The sequence below is a fragment of the Fukomys damarensis genome, unplaced genomic scaffold, assembly GCF_012274545.1.
Source record: "Fukomys damarensis isolate Sample0158 unplaced genomic scaffold, DMR_v1.0_HiC HiC_scaffold_8, whole genome shotgun sequence".
In the NCBI taxonomy this organism is placed as follows: Eukaryota; Metazoa; Chordata; class Mammalia; order Rodentia; family Bathyergidae; genus Fukomys; species Fukomys damarensis.
The window spans coordinates 1,991,707-2,003,200 of record NW_022900920.1 but is presented as its reverse complement, the minus strand read 5'-3'; the positions used below and the strand labels follow the sequence as shown (position 1 = coordinate 2,003,200).

The following is an 11,494-nucleotide window of genomic DNA, read 5'->3' as shown; positions in this document are numbered from 1 at the left end:
AGCCATATGCATTTGCATCCTTGGTGCTCCTTGGAGTTTTATATGTACCTAACTCAATTGAATATCTTCTTACAATGCAGATTTTGTTTCAGTGCATTCTGGACAGACTGGATTTTTCACAATAGGATACAGATGCTGCTGGGCCATGGACTAGCCTTTCAAATGAGCAGCTGAAGCTGGAAGATGCAAAGGACTTACCCAAGGTCACATGATCTATTACACAAACAAACTAGAGCCCAGAGAATTTAGGTCACAGCCCCACAGACCTCGTCCATCAGTACTTATTTCTTTCAGTGAAAAGAAACAGAATAGAAGAATCAAGTAGAAATGAAGCCTAATCAGATTGCCGGCACATATTTTTAAATGGGGTCATTTTTAAAAAAATTCTTTACCAATGAGCTTGATTGAAAAGGATAGTTTTTAATTATAATTTTCTTTAACTTTTGCTTGTTTTTGACAGATCCTACCTCAATTTCAGCAACAGATTTGGTCCTTACAACTGGTAACAAGTTTTCAACTGACCCATCCTCTCTCTAACTATCTCAGGGATATTGCTGTGTTAAGATTCTACCCTAGTTGTCTAGGAATCACTCCATGGAATTTACCTTTGGTAAGCAGACCAGAACTTTGAAATGGACAATGGGGTCCTCTATGCAGCCAGGTTGAGATCCGTGTTCAAGCCCAAATAAAGTGCTGAACACACATGGAGATAATCTACAGAGCCTATCTCTCTTTCTTTCTACGTGCACATAACTACTTAAAAATTAGCTCTCTGGCCTCCCTACTGACTGTGTATTAGGAAAACAACAGGTTGCAGATAGGGAACAGAGACTGGGAAGGGTAAAACTGATAGCAGAACCTCATTGGCAATGGCAGGAAATGCCAGCAAATGCTGCAGTTGTCACAGAAGTGCTCAGGAAAAAAAATCACTCAATATTGTCACATTTTCCTAATACAGCAATCTGGAGCAAAAAATGCCAACTTAACCTCGATGTCTTCTGAGCTACCATTGTGCTACATCCTAATATAAAAAAGATGATATTCTCCCGAATGGACCTATTTGTACTGAATAATCTATCTAGGACATAAGGCCCAATGTTCACAGGAAGCCCAGAAAGCTCCACAACCCTTGCAATCAGCCAGAGACACAGAGACGGCCCCTACAACAGGGATAACCTGCTGCCTACCGCCCCAGGTTTGATCAGCTATGCCCGAGGGATGCCAGGTCTGAGGGCCCATACCTAACCTGCTTGTCTGTGTGTGTTGTATTACAGGTCATATTTCAAACTAGTAAGCACACCCCTGCATACACACACACACAAAAAAACAAAAAAAACTAAATACTGCTAAGTGAGACCACAATAATGGCAAAATTTTCTTATTTCCACAATCTTTGTATATTGACGTAGCTACTTCGAGGGGTAATTTAATGTTATTTTGGGTTCTATCTTGATTTGATAATATGCTGTTAGTCAACCCAAAATATTCTTCTCTATTTGCAGATACAACCCTCACATCAAGTGAAGTATCTCTTTCACAACGTATGCTATCGGCCTTCACAGTCCCTGGTGAGTAACTTTCTTAGAATTCCCAGTGTGGCAGGAATTAAAATACCCACAATAAACATTTCCTGCTTTCCCAGGAGAGAAGGAGCGATAAGGGGAAATCAGACAACTCTCTAGAGGATTCCAGGCCCTCTCCATCCCTGGGCATAAAATGAACACAGTGAGGGTAGGTGCTGGGGGCAGAAAGATCAGGATAAAAGGACCTCAAATGCAGAACCTAAAGGAGCCTGTAGAGATTATCTAGAACAGTTTCAAAAGTTAGCCTGCGTGTGAGCATCCTGGAGAATGTGCTGGATGCAGATTCAGTGGCTCTGGGAAAAGCTTGAACATATCTATCTGGCTCCTGTCTGATGCCAATGCTGCTGGTCATGGACTCCCTAGAGGAGTAAAAAAATTGAACAACCAGGAATGGAGGGGTTGAAAGGAGGGCAGGGGAATAGGGAAAAAATAAGAACCAAGATGTATCATGTATAGGTATACATTCGCAATGATGAATGTCATCCTATTGTATACCTAAAATGTACCAATAAACTTAATGAATAAAAACAATTGAACAACCATACTAATTCTGGAGGAAAATGAGTCCCAGAGAAGTAAGACATTTACCTAAGTTCACACAACTAGGAAAGGCAAAGCCACATCTTCCAACTCCCAACTCACGTTCAAGGTCCTTTCAGATTCCAGGCTTCGCTAATGAATCAATTGGTGTGATTCCTCCAAGTCCCTGTGATATTGATGTCTATGAGGAAAAAATGAAGAAAGAAACAAAGGTACAACAGGACAGGTTTATTTGGAACAACCTAAGAGGGACCACCCTGGTACCAACACCATACTGGGTAACTCTCATATGGGCTATAAGGCCTTTCACAAGGTAATGAGTGTAAAGAAAAAGCCAAAACGGGACTTTCAAGGGGGAGAGTGCACTAAAAAGGAGTTGTGGCTACTTCCCAGGAGCAAGGCTGGAGGACCTATAGGGAGTCATGGTTCCATGTCAAGAGCAGGACTGAATAATGACAGGAATTATGGGCTATGGCTGTACTCACCAGGCCTTTTTAACCCAAATCATACACCTTTAGTCAGTGTACAAGCACGGCAGGGAGAAGAGGTTCAATATGATCTCTGTTCTGCCTAGAATGGTTGCAGTTGGATAAGGAAAGCAGGTGGGTGGTGCATCTCTTCCCTAACTGGTTCCTGTTGATTAGAAGCTATGGTGGTCATGGCTGGGGTCTGAAGAGGGAGGACTGCATTGGTGTGTTCTTTAGCAGCTGCCTGTGAAATGGTCTCAATCCTGTTGCTGAAAAAAATCTTTGAAATAGACTGATTAGGCATGCCAATAATAAACAGGTGAGGAAGGAAGGAAGGCAGGAGAGAAAAGAAAGGGCACTACAAAATGAAGAATCCAGGGTAGGATAGCAGACTTCCATAAATCTCATGAACTCTGCAAGAGGTACTGTGACATTTGGTGGACTGCTGTGTCCATCTCCTCAAACTGCAGTCACATTGTCACGATTATCTGGGATAAAAGTACAACATGTTGTGTGGAGCATGGTACAAGTGGCTCCTTCGCATCTGTAAGGAGGTCTAAAGTCATGGGATTTTGTAAAACTACTTTTTCATTTGGTGTGTTTCATCCACCAATGTTATAGCTTGGTGAATGGCATTTAATGTGTGTGCTAGGTATTGGGCTAAGACTTCTGCATCCAAGTCTGTCTTAATGGATGCTACTCCTGGAAGAGTCACAGCTAGGGAGTAAAACCAACAGGGAGTACATTTTACAAGGTGCCACTGATGGTAGACTGAATCCCAATTTAAAGGTTATTCTGAGAGAGAGCTGAGAATACAGCCAGGAACATAAAGATGTCTCCATGTGCATCATGCTGTCCTACTAGCTGGTAGATAGAGCCAGCTATATCAGCTGCAAACCCATAAATGTCCTAATGGAACCATATCTGAAGCAACTGTTCCATGATATTTTCCCCCTTCTACCATACACAGGGAATAGTAGTATATGTGATCTTAAGACATAGGTCCTCAGGTATCTACCCTACCATGTGTTTAAGATCAAAATATGTAGAAAGAATATGTGTTTGGGCACTTTACAGGCTTGAATTCTGGGCGACCTGGTCATATTGTATGATTCCCCTGACTTTTCATTTCCTCATCCCTAAAATGGTGGTAATACTGACCTAGATTAGTCATTGTAAGGACTAGAGACATAAATGATCCGGCGCATTGCAGTTGCTCAAATGCAAATTGTTATTGTTCCACTGTGCAAAACATACTTCTTAAAAACTGTTTTATTCCTGAACATTTAAATTCATATAAATAAATTGTTTTCATAAATTTGTAGTCTACAGTGTAAAATATTTCAATGAAACCAAATGTAATGCTTTGTTTTCACTAAAAAAAGAAAAAAAATTTTTTTTTGGCAGCCAGTGTCCCAGTTTCAATGAAAGTGACACCATCACCTGGTAATGATCAAGACTATTGCTACATCAGCATGTTTATTTTATTTTATTGCCTTAAATCTATTGTTAATTGTCCTACCTTGCTTTGTATACTTGTAGCATAAAATTACACTTCTCGGATATGACATTTCTCTTATTTAGTTTGACTTTTCTCACTTCATTTCAACACCTGAAAAAATGTTTCCTATAAAATCGAATGTTTTTTATTTTTCTTTTCAAAAATTCATTATATTTATAGTGCTTCTTTATGGCTACTTAATCATTTTATTACTGGAGAATAAAGAGTATCCAACAGCGTTTGTTACATTTTGATGCTAAGAAAGTAAAGTTTCTACATTCAAATCAAAATAGAAACTTAAACCAAAGTATTGGTATCTGAAATTAGAGAAAATTTTTGGCTCTTGAATTTTGAACATAAATAAGTTTGAAGGTCATTTTTAACACTTTTATTTATTTTTATTTGCAGTTACCATTTCAGTGGAAGAAATGATCACTTCATCTGGTAATTTTTGTTTTGTTCCTAATAATTAAAATGATCCTATATCTATTAATACCACTAGGGTTATATTTCTTTTTTAAGTCCCTACTGTTTACAGGAACCCGGGGCCTCAGGCTCACATGCATTCTACCTCTGAGCCGTGCTCATGGTCCCTGTGCCAAACAAACACAGTAATCTTGCTTCCAAGACTGTAGCAACCAATTAGGCCAGGAAGGAGCAGCCGTCCCAGACCAAGCATACTGCAGTCAGAGAAATTAATGCTACTATGATTATTAATATACACTGAGCCTCTTTCGTGTGCCAATCAGTGCATAATACTGAAGGATAAAGCTGCCTCAGACCAATTAATGTTAATATGTGTAAATCATTTTACACATGTGTGTCAGTGAGATATGTCAGCAAAATACAGTAATGCACCCCATGGTGATGCTTACATAACAGCGTGCTGCATATGTGACAGTGGTCTCATGACGTGGCCTGGTGACACTGCAGCCACTTTCCTTTGTGTAAATATGTGCAAAGTCTTTTAATGATATTGTACAACAACAGAATCAAATGACACCTTCTCAGAATGCATTGTCCTGGTTAATAACACGCAATTGTATGGATTTTGCTTATTTTTAATTTTAAAATCAACTTTTTTGAAGTACCATTTATATACAATAGTTGCCCACATCTTTGAGCTCTAATTTATGTAACTACGTAACCACCACAGTTAAGCTACAGAACATATCCATCACCCAGAAATGTTCCCTCCTGCCCCTTTGCAATAAATCTCTCTGACCATCCTAGGCAACCACTGATCTGTCTCTAGAGTTTGCCTTTTTTTTTTCTTCTAGGATATCATATATGTGGAATCAAATACAGAATTAAGTGCTCTTTTGTATCTGACATTTTTTACTTGACAAACTTTCTCTTTTTTTTCTCATTGAGTTTATTGGTACATTTTAGGTATACAGTACAGTTACATTCATCATTGGGATCTTGTACCTTTACATGACAGGTCTTGGTTCTCATTTTTTCCCCTTGTCCCTGCCCTCCCTTCACCCCCTCCTCCCCTCCCCATTTACAAACACTTTATTTCCATTTTCTCATATTTTTTTCTTTTCCCTTATTACCTTTCCCCTACCCTTCCCACTTGCCCTACACCTTTAGCCCTTTTCTTCCTATTTCACATTGTCAATTATCTTATTAGGACCTTATGTACTATTAGAGTTTTCACACCAGAGAAACTATTCGGTATTAACACATGTGTGACTTATTTATTTCGCTTAGGAGTATATCCTCAATATGTATCCATTTTCCTATGAATGAATCTAATTTCTCATTCTTTATGGCTGAGTAAGGTTCCATTTTATAGAAAAACCACATCTTCTTTATCCAGGTTCCAACTGATGGGCAAATGGGACAAATTGTTTGTGAGATTCCCCTGTATGGTTTCATGTATTGGTAACATATTCCTTGTATTACTTAGTAACATTCCACCACGTGCATGTAGCACAATGTGTCCCTTCCTCTACGGATGGGCACTTGGGTTGTCTCCAGCTCTGGTTATTGTGGAGAAACCTGCTATGCACAAATGTTTCTGTGGGCATGTTTTCACGGATCTTGAGTGAATACACAGGAGAAGAATAGCCAGGTTACATAATATACGTTTATTCATAGTTACTCCTGGAGAGCAAAAATAATTTCACAAAACCTATTTTGTTTGATAAGTCAGGGCAGCACCTCAATTTAGAGCAATTGTATTTTGAGGATTTGGAGTGTTTTGTTTGAGTTTTTACATATATATCCTTCATCCACCCCCATCCCTTATTGGGGATTGAACTCAGGGTCTTCACACTGAGCTACATCCCAAGCTGCTGCTGCTTCTTTTTCTTTTTCTTTTCTTTTCTTTTTTTTTTTTTGTCGTTGTCGTTGTTGTTGTTGTTGTTGTTGTTGTTGTTGTTGTTGTTGTTGAAACAAGGTCTTGCTGAGCTGCTCAGGTGAAATTTGAACTTGTGATCTTTCTGCCTTAGCCTCCCAAAGCAGTGGGATTCCAGGCCGCTACCCTCTGCTATTGCGTTTTATATTTTTGTTGAAAGATTAGATACTTCGGTGTCAAGGAAACTGGGCTTGCTTATAATGGCCATTCCTTGAGAGTTTCAGATAATTTGAGAAAAAGATGAAGACAGAGACAGACAGAGAAGCAGAGAGAGAGAGACAGTGAAAATGAATACACGGTGGGGAGTGGTAGCAAAGCCACAAGCGGAATTCATCCCAGGGTTAATTCTTCCTAATAACTTCTCTTGCCCTGCAGATTCACCCCTGCGCCTGGTGGGCGGGCAGAACCGCTGCGAGGGCCGCCTAGAGGTGCGGTACCTTCGGCCCGGGCTCCGGGCCCATCCTGCTGGACGATGTGAGCTGCAAGGGCGCCGAGGACGCGCTAGAGAGCTGCAGCCACACGGGCTGGGCGCACCACAACTGCGGGCACCACGGGGACGCAGGCGTGGTCTGCTCAGGTGACAGGTCCTAGGTGTCCCTGAGGCTGTCCCAGGAGCACCCGCCTTTGAGGAAGCCTTTCCCTCCATGTATCTCTGAGGTCAAAATTCACCACCCTCAGAGCATGAGACTTGGTCAGAGTCCCACCTCTTATGATAACGAAGGCATACAGGCCAATATACAGCTGACCATAAAGGCTTTGATCATCTGGCTTGGCAACCGGTCGGTAACCTTTATCTCATTGCAGGGTTTGCTCCGAAATGTAGCTAAAAGATTATGAGATCAAAAGAACAGGTTACAATGTCATGAAATGATGAAGAGCATAGAACTTGACTTGTCCAGGTCCCTTTTCAAGCTCTGAAAAGGGCTTCGAGGGCACAGTCCTGGGGGGACCTTCCATTACCTTACCCTAACCTTCAGAAGTCCAAAGGACACCATACAAAGCCAGGCCTGGTGGCGCATGCCTGTAATCCCAGCTGAGGCAGGAGGATCGCTGTGAATTTGAGACCAGCCTGGTCTACATAGTGAGTTCCAAGTCAGTCTCAACTACACAGTGAGACTCTGTCTCAAAAACTCAAAAAAAAAAAAAAGGAGCCAAAAGGCACCCTACAGTGTCCTGGGTTTCCTCATGTCCTGTGCATCCAAGATCGGCCTGTACCTTTCCTGGAATACATTTTATTGTCATCCAACTTCTTGGCATTCTGACTTGCACAGGTGGGCTGTACTATTTCCTTGTATGTGTCCTAAGTTTGCCCAGAATTGTCCTGTGTAAATCTCAAGGAGTTAGGAAATTCTGAGACTCACACAAGTCTGAGCTCACCTTGCCTGTTCCATTTTTAGTTTTTTACAGGTGATCAAAGCAATTGTTGGTCTTGCTTTTACCTTTATGTAGATGCTACCCCTGTTTTGATTAGACCTGGAATCCAAATGGAAAAGCTGCCAGAGTTCCCTGGAGACAAGCATTAATCATGCAGAGCCAAGTGGTTTGAGTCTGTCGCTGGAGTCAATCTTCAAGGGCCTTGTTTTTGTGGTGTCTCTTCTGAGTCCAAGCCAGTCCTGGTGCTGTCAGAGAACCCACTGCCAATGACAATCTGTTTTCCTTTCTTTGATTCTCCATCAACAGAGCATCCTTCCATGTAGTACAGTATTCAAAGAACCAAGAGCCTGGGACCCAGGAGATTTAAAGGGGTGGAATGAATCTATCCAGCCATGCTTCGTAGGCTGAGACTTTGTCCTGGGAGACTGTCCTATCTTGCTTCTGAGCTGGAGGAGCCCTTGAAGGTTGGAGACTCATTCTTGCCCAGCCTGAGATCCCAAGGGTACCACATGTGTAGAAAAGGGCACCAGCCAGAGTTCATACATGTGACAGTGTCTATAAACTTTGAAACTCTGTGTTTATGATTTTTTTTGTTCCAACAAATCTTGGGTTTGAGGAAGTGTGTATCCTCAACACTGCTTCACCTGTGCCAGAATCCAGCTCCACCAGGAACCTCTGGGCCCCCCTTTCCTCAGCATAACCTGATTCTTTAGCTTTAACAGCTAAGTCAAGTGAGCCAATCACCTGTTTTTCATCTACTTCCAGTCATAGTTTCCTCTTCTAGTGTTTCAGCACTGTTGACATTTGTTCTCATCCTCTCCCATTGCCAGGTCCTGCTGACTCCGTTGTGCCCAAGGACAATGGTAAAGTCATCCTCCCTACCTCGATCTGAGCTTCCGAAAAGGAGAACTAGGAGAGCAGCCAAGTGGGGAAGAAGGAATAGGCTTTAAGGGGGATTGGCCCCTATGTTTACACTGAGATCTCTCATTTCCATCTGTGTGCTAGACTTTAGGAGGTTGGGGAAGTAGCACCCTTTGCATCCAAGCTCCTTCCCTCTATGTCTCCACTCAGTCTCCAGCTTTCCTCCATGCAGAGGCCCAGATGGACTCAACATGGGAAATGAGCTGTCCTTTAAACCTTACATAGGCTCTGGCTCATGGTCCACAGGACATGTGCCATGGATGTGTTATGGATGGCCTCAAAGTCTTTTTGAAGATAGAGGATGTAAATGAAATCAATGAAAGTCAAGGGCAGAGGGTTAAGAGAGCTGATCCATCCCCAGCCCAGAGCAGTGTCCTTGGGACTTTTAGAAAATAAACATACACCCAACCTTTGGCCTGTAAGCACAGTGCAAGTTCTCCTTGTGACAGTTCTCCCTCTCCCGCAGCCCAGCTCTTCTGCATGCCCCACCTCTTCCAAGCAGTTGTTGACCGAGGCTACCTCCGAAGACTGGGGTATTCCTCTTGGAATGTCCACCTAAATGACAAGCTGTGTCGCCCCCAAGTCACTGGGCGTTACTTGATCTTCCACATTCCCTATGGCCACTGTGGCACTGTCTGGCAGGTAAGAAACTGACAAGAAGGTGGCACCTTCTATGAATGGAGGCCCAAGAGGAATTGGAAAATTCAACCACTTGTCAAAAACCTGTGTAGTCAAGTGTCATGTCACATGCCTGTAATCCCAGCACTCTGTGAGGCTGAAACAAATTTATGCCTGGCCTGGGGAAAATTTAGTGATCTTGAAAGACCCTGTCATAATTTCTTTTTTAATTTAAAAAAGGTTGGGAATATAGTTCATGGTGAAGGCCTTGGGTTCAATCCCCAAGATCTGGGTAGGAGGCAGGGGTTGTATAAGACAGAAAAAACATCAAGTGTCATGTCACATGCCTGTAATCCCAGCACTCTGTGAGGCTGAAACAAATTTATGCCTGGTCTGGGGGCAATTTAGTGATCTTGAAAGACCCTGTCATAAATTTTTTTTTTAATTTAAAAAAGGTTGGGGATATAGTTCATGGTGAAGGCCTTGGGTTCAATCCCCAAGATCCGGGTAGGGGGCAGGGGCTGTGTAAGACAGAGAAAAAACACAAAGCATGGCTTAATTTCTGAATTTGGTATGACCTGGAGCAGCTCACTAGTTTGTCTGGAACTTTCCTTCCAATGAGTTATTTAGGACACACTGAACTTGGGATGTGCTCAAGTGTTGAGTGCTGATGTATTTTGAGAGATGGATGGATGGATGGATGGATGGATAATCTCTCAGTTCCAAACTATCTTTTAAAATATATTTATTGATTGAGCATTAGGGCACACCTACCATGTTCAAGCTTTGCCACTAGGGATGGAAAAGGATAAAGTGTCTGACTGTCTAACTGTTATGTTTCTATCCAAGTAGCTATATTCCACAGTCTAGAAAGTATAAATAGAACACTTGTGAATAGTGAGTCTATTTAATATATATTCATTTTTCCTTGACCACATGCTTATTTCACAAAACAATGGCATTCAAATTAAGGGAATGACTTTATCAAAGGTATAGTGAGAGTAAACAAATATGGTATCCTTTGTCGCAGTATATTTAACAATGTAAGATGTCCCAAAGCAAGATCTTCATACTATTCTTCTGCATCCCTGTTTAGACACATGCAAAAAGCCTATTTTTGCTAGTCAGATTCATTCAAACAGTACATGATGCCAAATAATCCCTCTAATGCCATACTTCATGTTTTATCTTTTACTTGATGTGTAACATCATAATCATTCTTAACCTTTTTGCTCTGAAAATCCTACTCTTTACCTCAGAGGATTGTGCCCCAAAAGACTCTGCATCCCTGTTTAGACACATGCAAAAAGCCTATTTTTGCTAGTCAGATTCATTCAAACAGTACATGATGCCAAATAATCCCTCTAATGCCATACTTCATGTTTTATCTTTTACTTGATGTGTAACATCATAATCATTCTTAACCTTTTTGCTCTGAAAATCCTACTCTTTACCTCAGAGGATTGTGCCCCAAAAGACATACTGGCGGTCCCCAGTATCTGGGAGAAAGGTGGCTCCCAGAAGCTTCTGGGCCTCAGGGGGGCTATAAATGTCCTAAATGTCCTTTCTGATCTGTGTGGCCCACCTGCCCCAGAATGTCCTATGTGCTGGCCTCAGTGCTGGGGTCAGACAACAGCAGAGTCAGTAACCAGGTGGAGTGTTGGCCAGTCCCACGCCACTCTACGGAAGCACTGTCCTGCGAAGGTCCTGAGTCTGATTTGAGAGTCAGCAAGTGAGCAAACTCCTAGGTCCTGAGTACACAAATCCTTGCCCCCGTGCCTCTTACATTCAAGGAAAGGGAGACATGTACTGGACAAACACACAAATGACAGTCTATTTTATGGTGAAGAAAATAAAGATAGCAAAACAGGAAGGTGGAAGGGAAGGTGGAAGCTACTGAATGATGGGTTGAAGCAGTTAAGAAAGGGGCAGGAGGAACACGCCAGGCAGGGCCTGGGCTAGTGCAGGATCCTGGGTAGCAGAAAGCTGGAGGGTTTGAGAAAAAGATGGGGGGTGGCAGCCAGTTCAGTGTCAGAATGGAAGTGAGTGGGTCAAATGGCCATGAAGTTCGGCATTTATTCTAAACTGTGCATTCTCAAGCAGGGCAATGTTATCCGTGTGGAGG

At 42.1% G+C, this 11,494-nt stretch overlaps 1 protein-coding gene and 1 long non-coding RNA gene across 2 annotated transcripts in view; both read left to right on the top strand.

Annotated features, from left to right (window-relative positions):
* The window catches only part of LOC104859205 (deleted in malignant brain tumors 1 protein), a 113,523-nt gene that overhangs the window by 12,605 nt on the left and 89,424 nt on the right, over positions 1–11,494 (top strand). The window lies entirely within an intron of this gene.
* Positions 2,159–6,880, top strand: LOC104859202. The gene is made up of 4 exons (XR_779307.2): positions 2,159–2,335; positions 3,998–4,036; positions 4,500–4,535; positions 6,832–6,880. It is a non-coding gene; the product is annotated as an uncharacterized LOC104859202 (long non-coding RNA).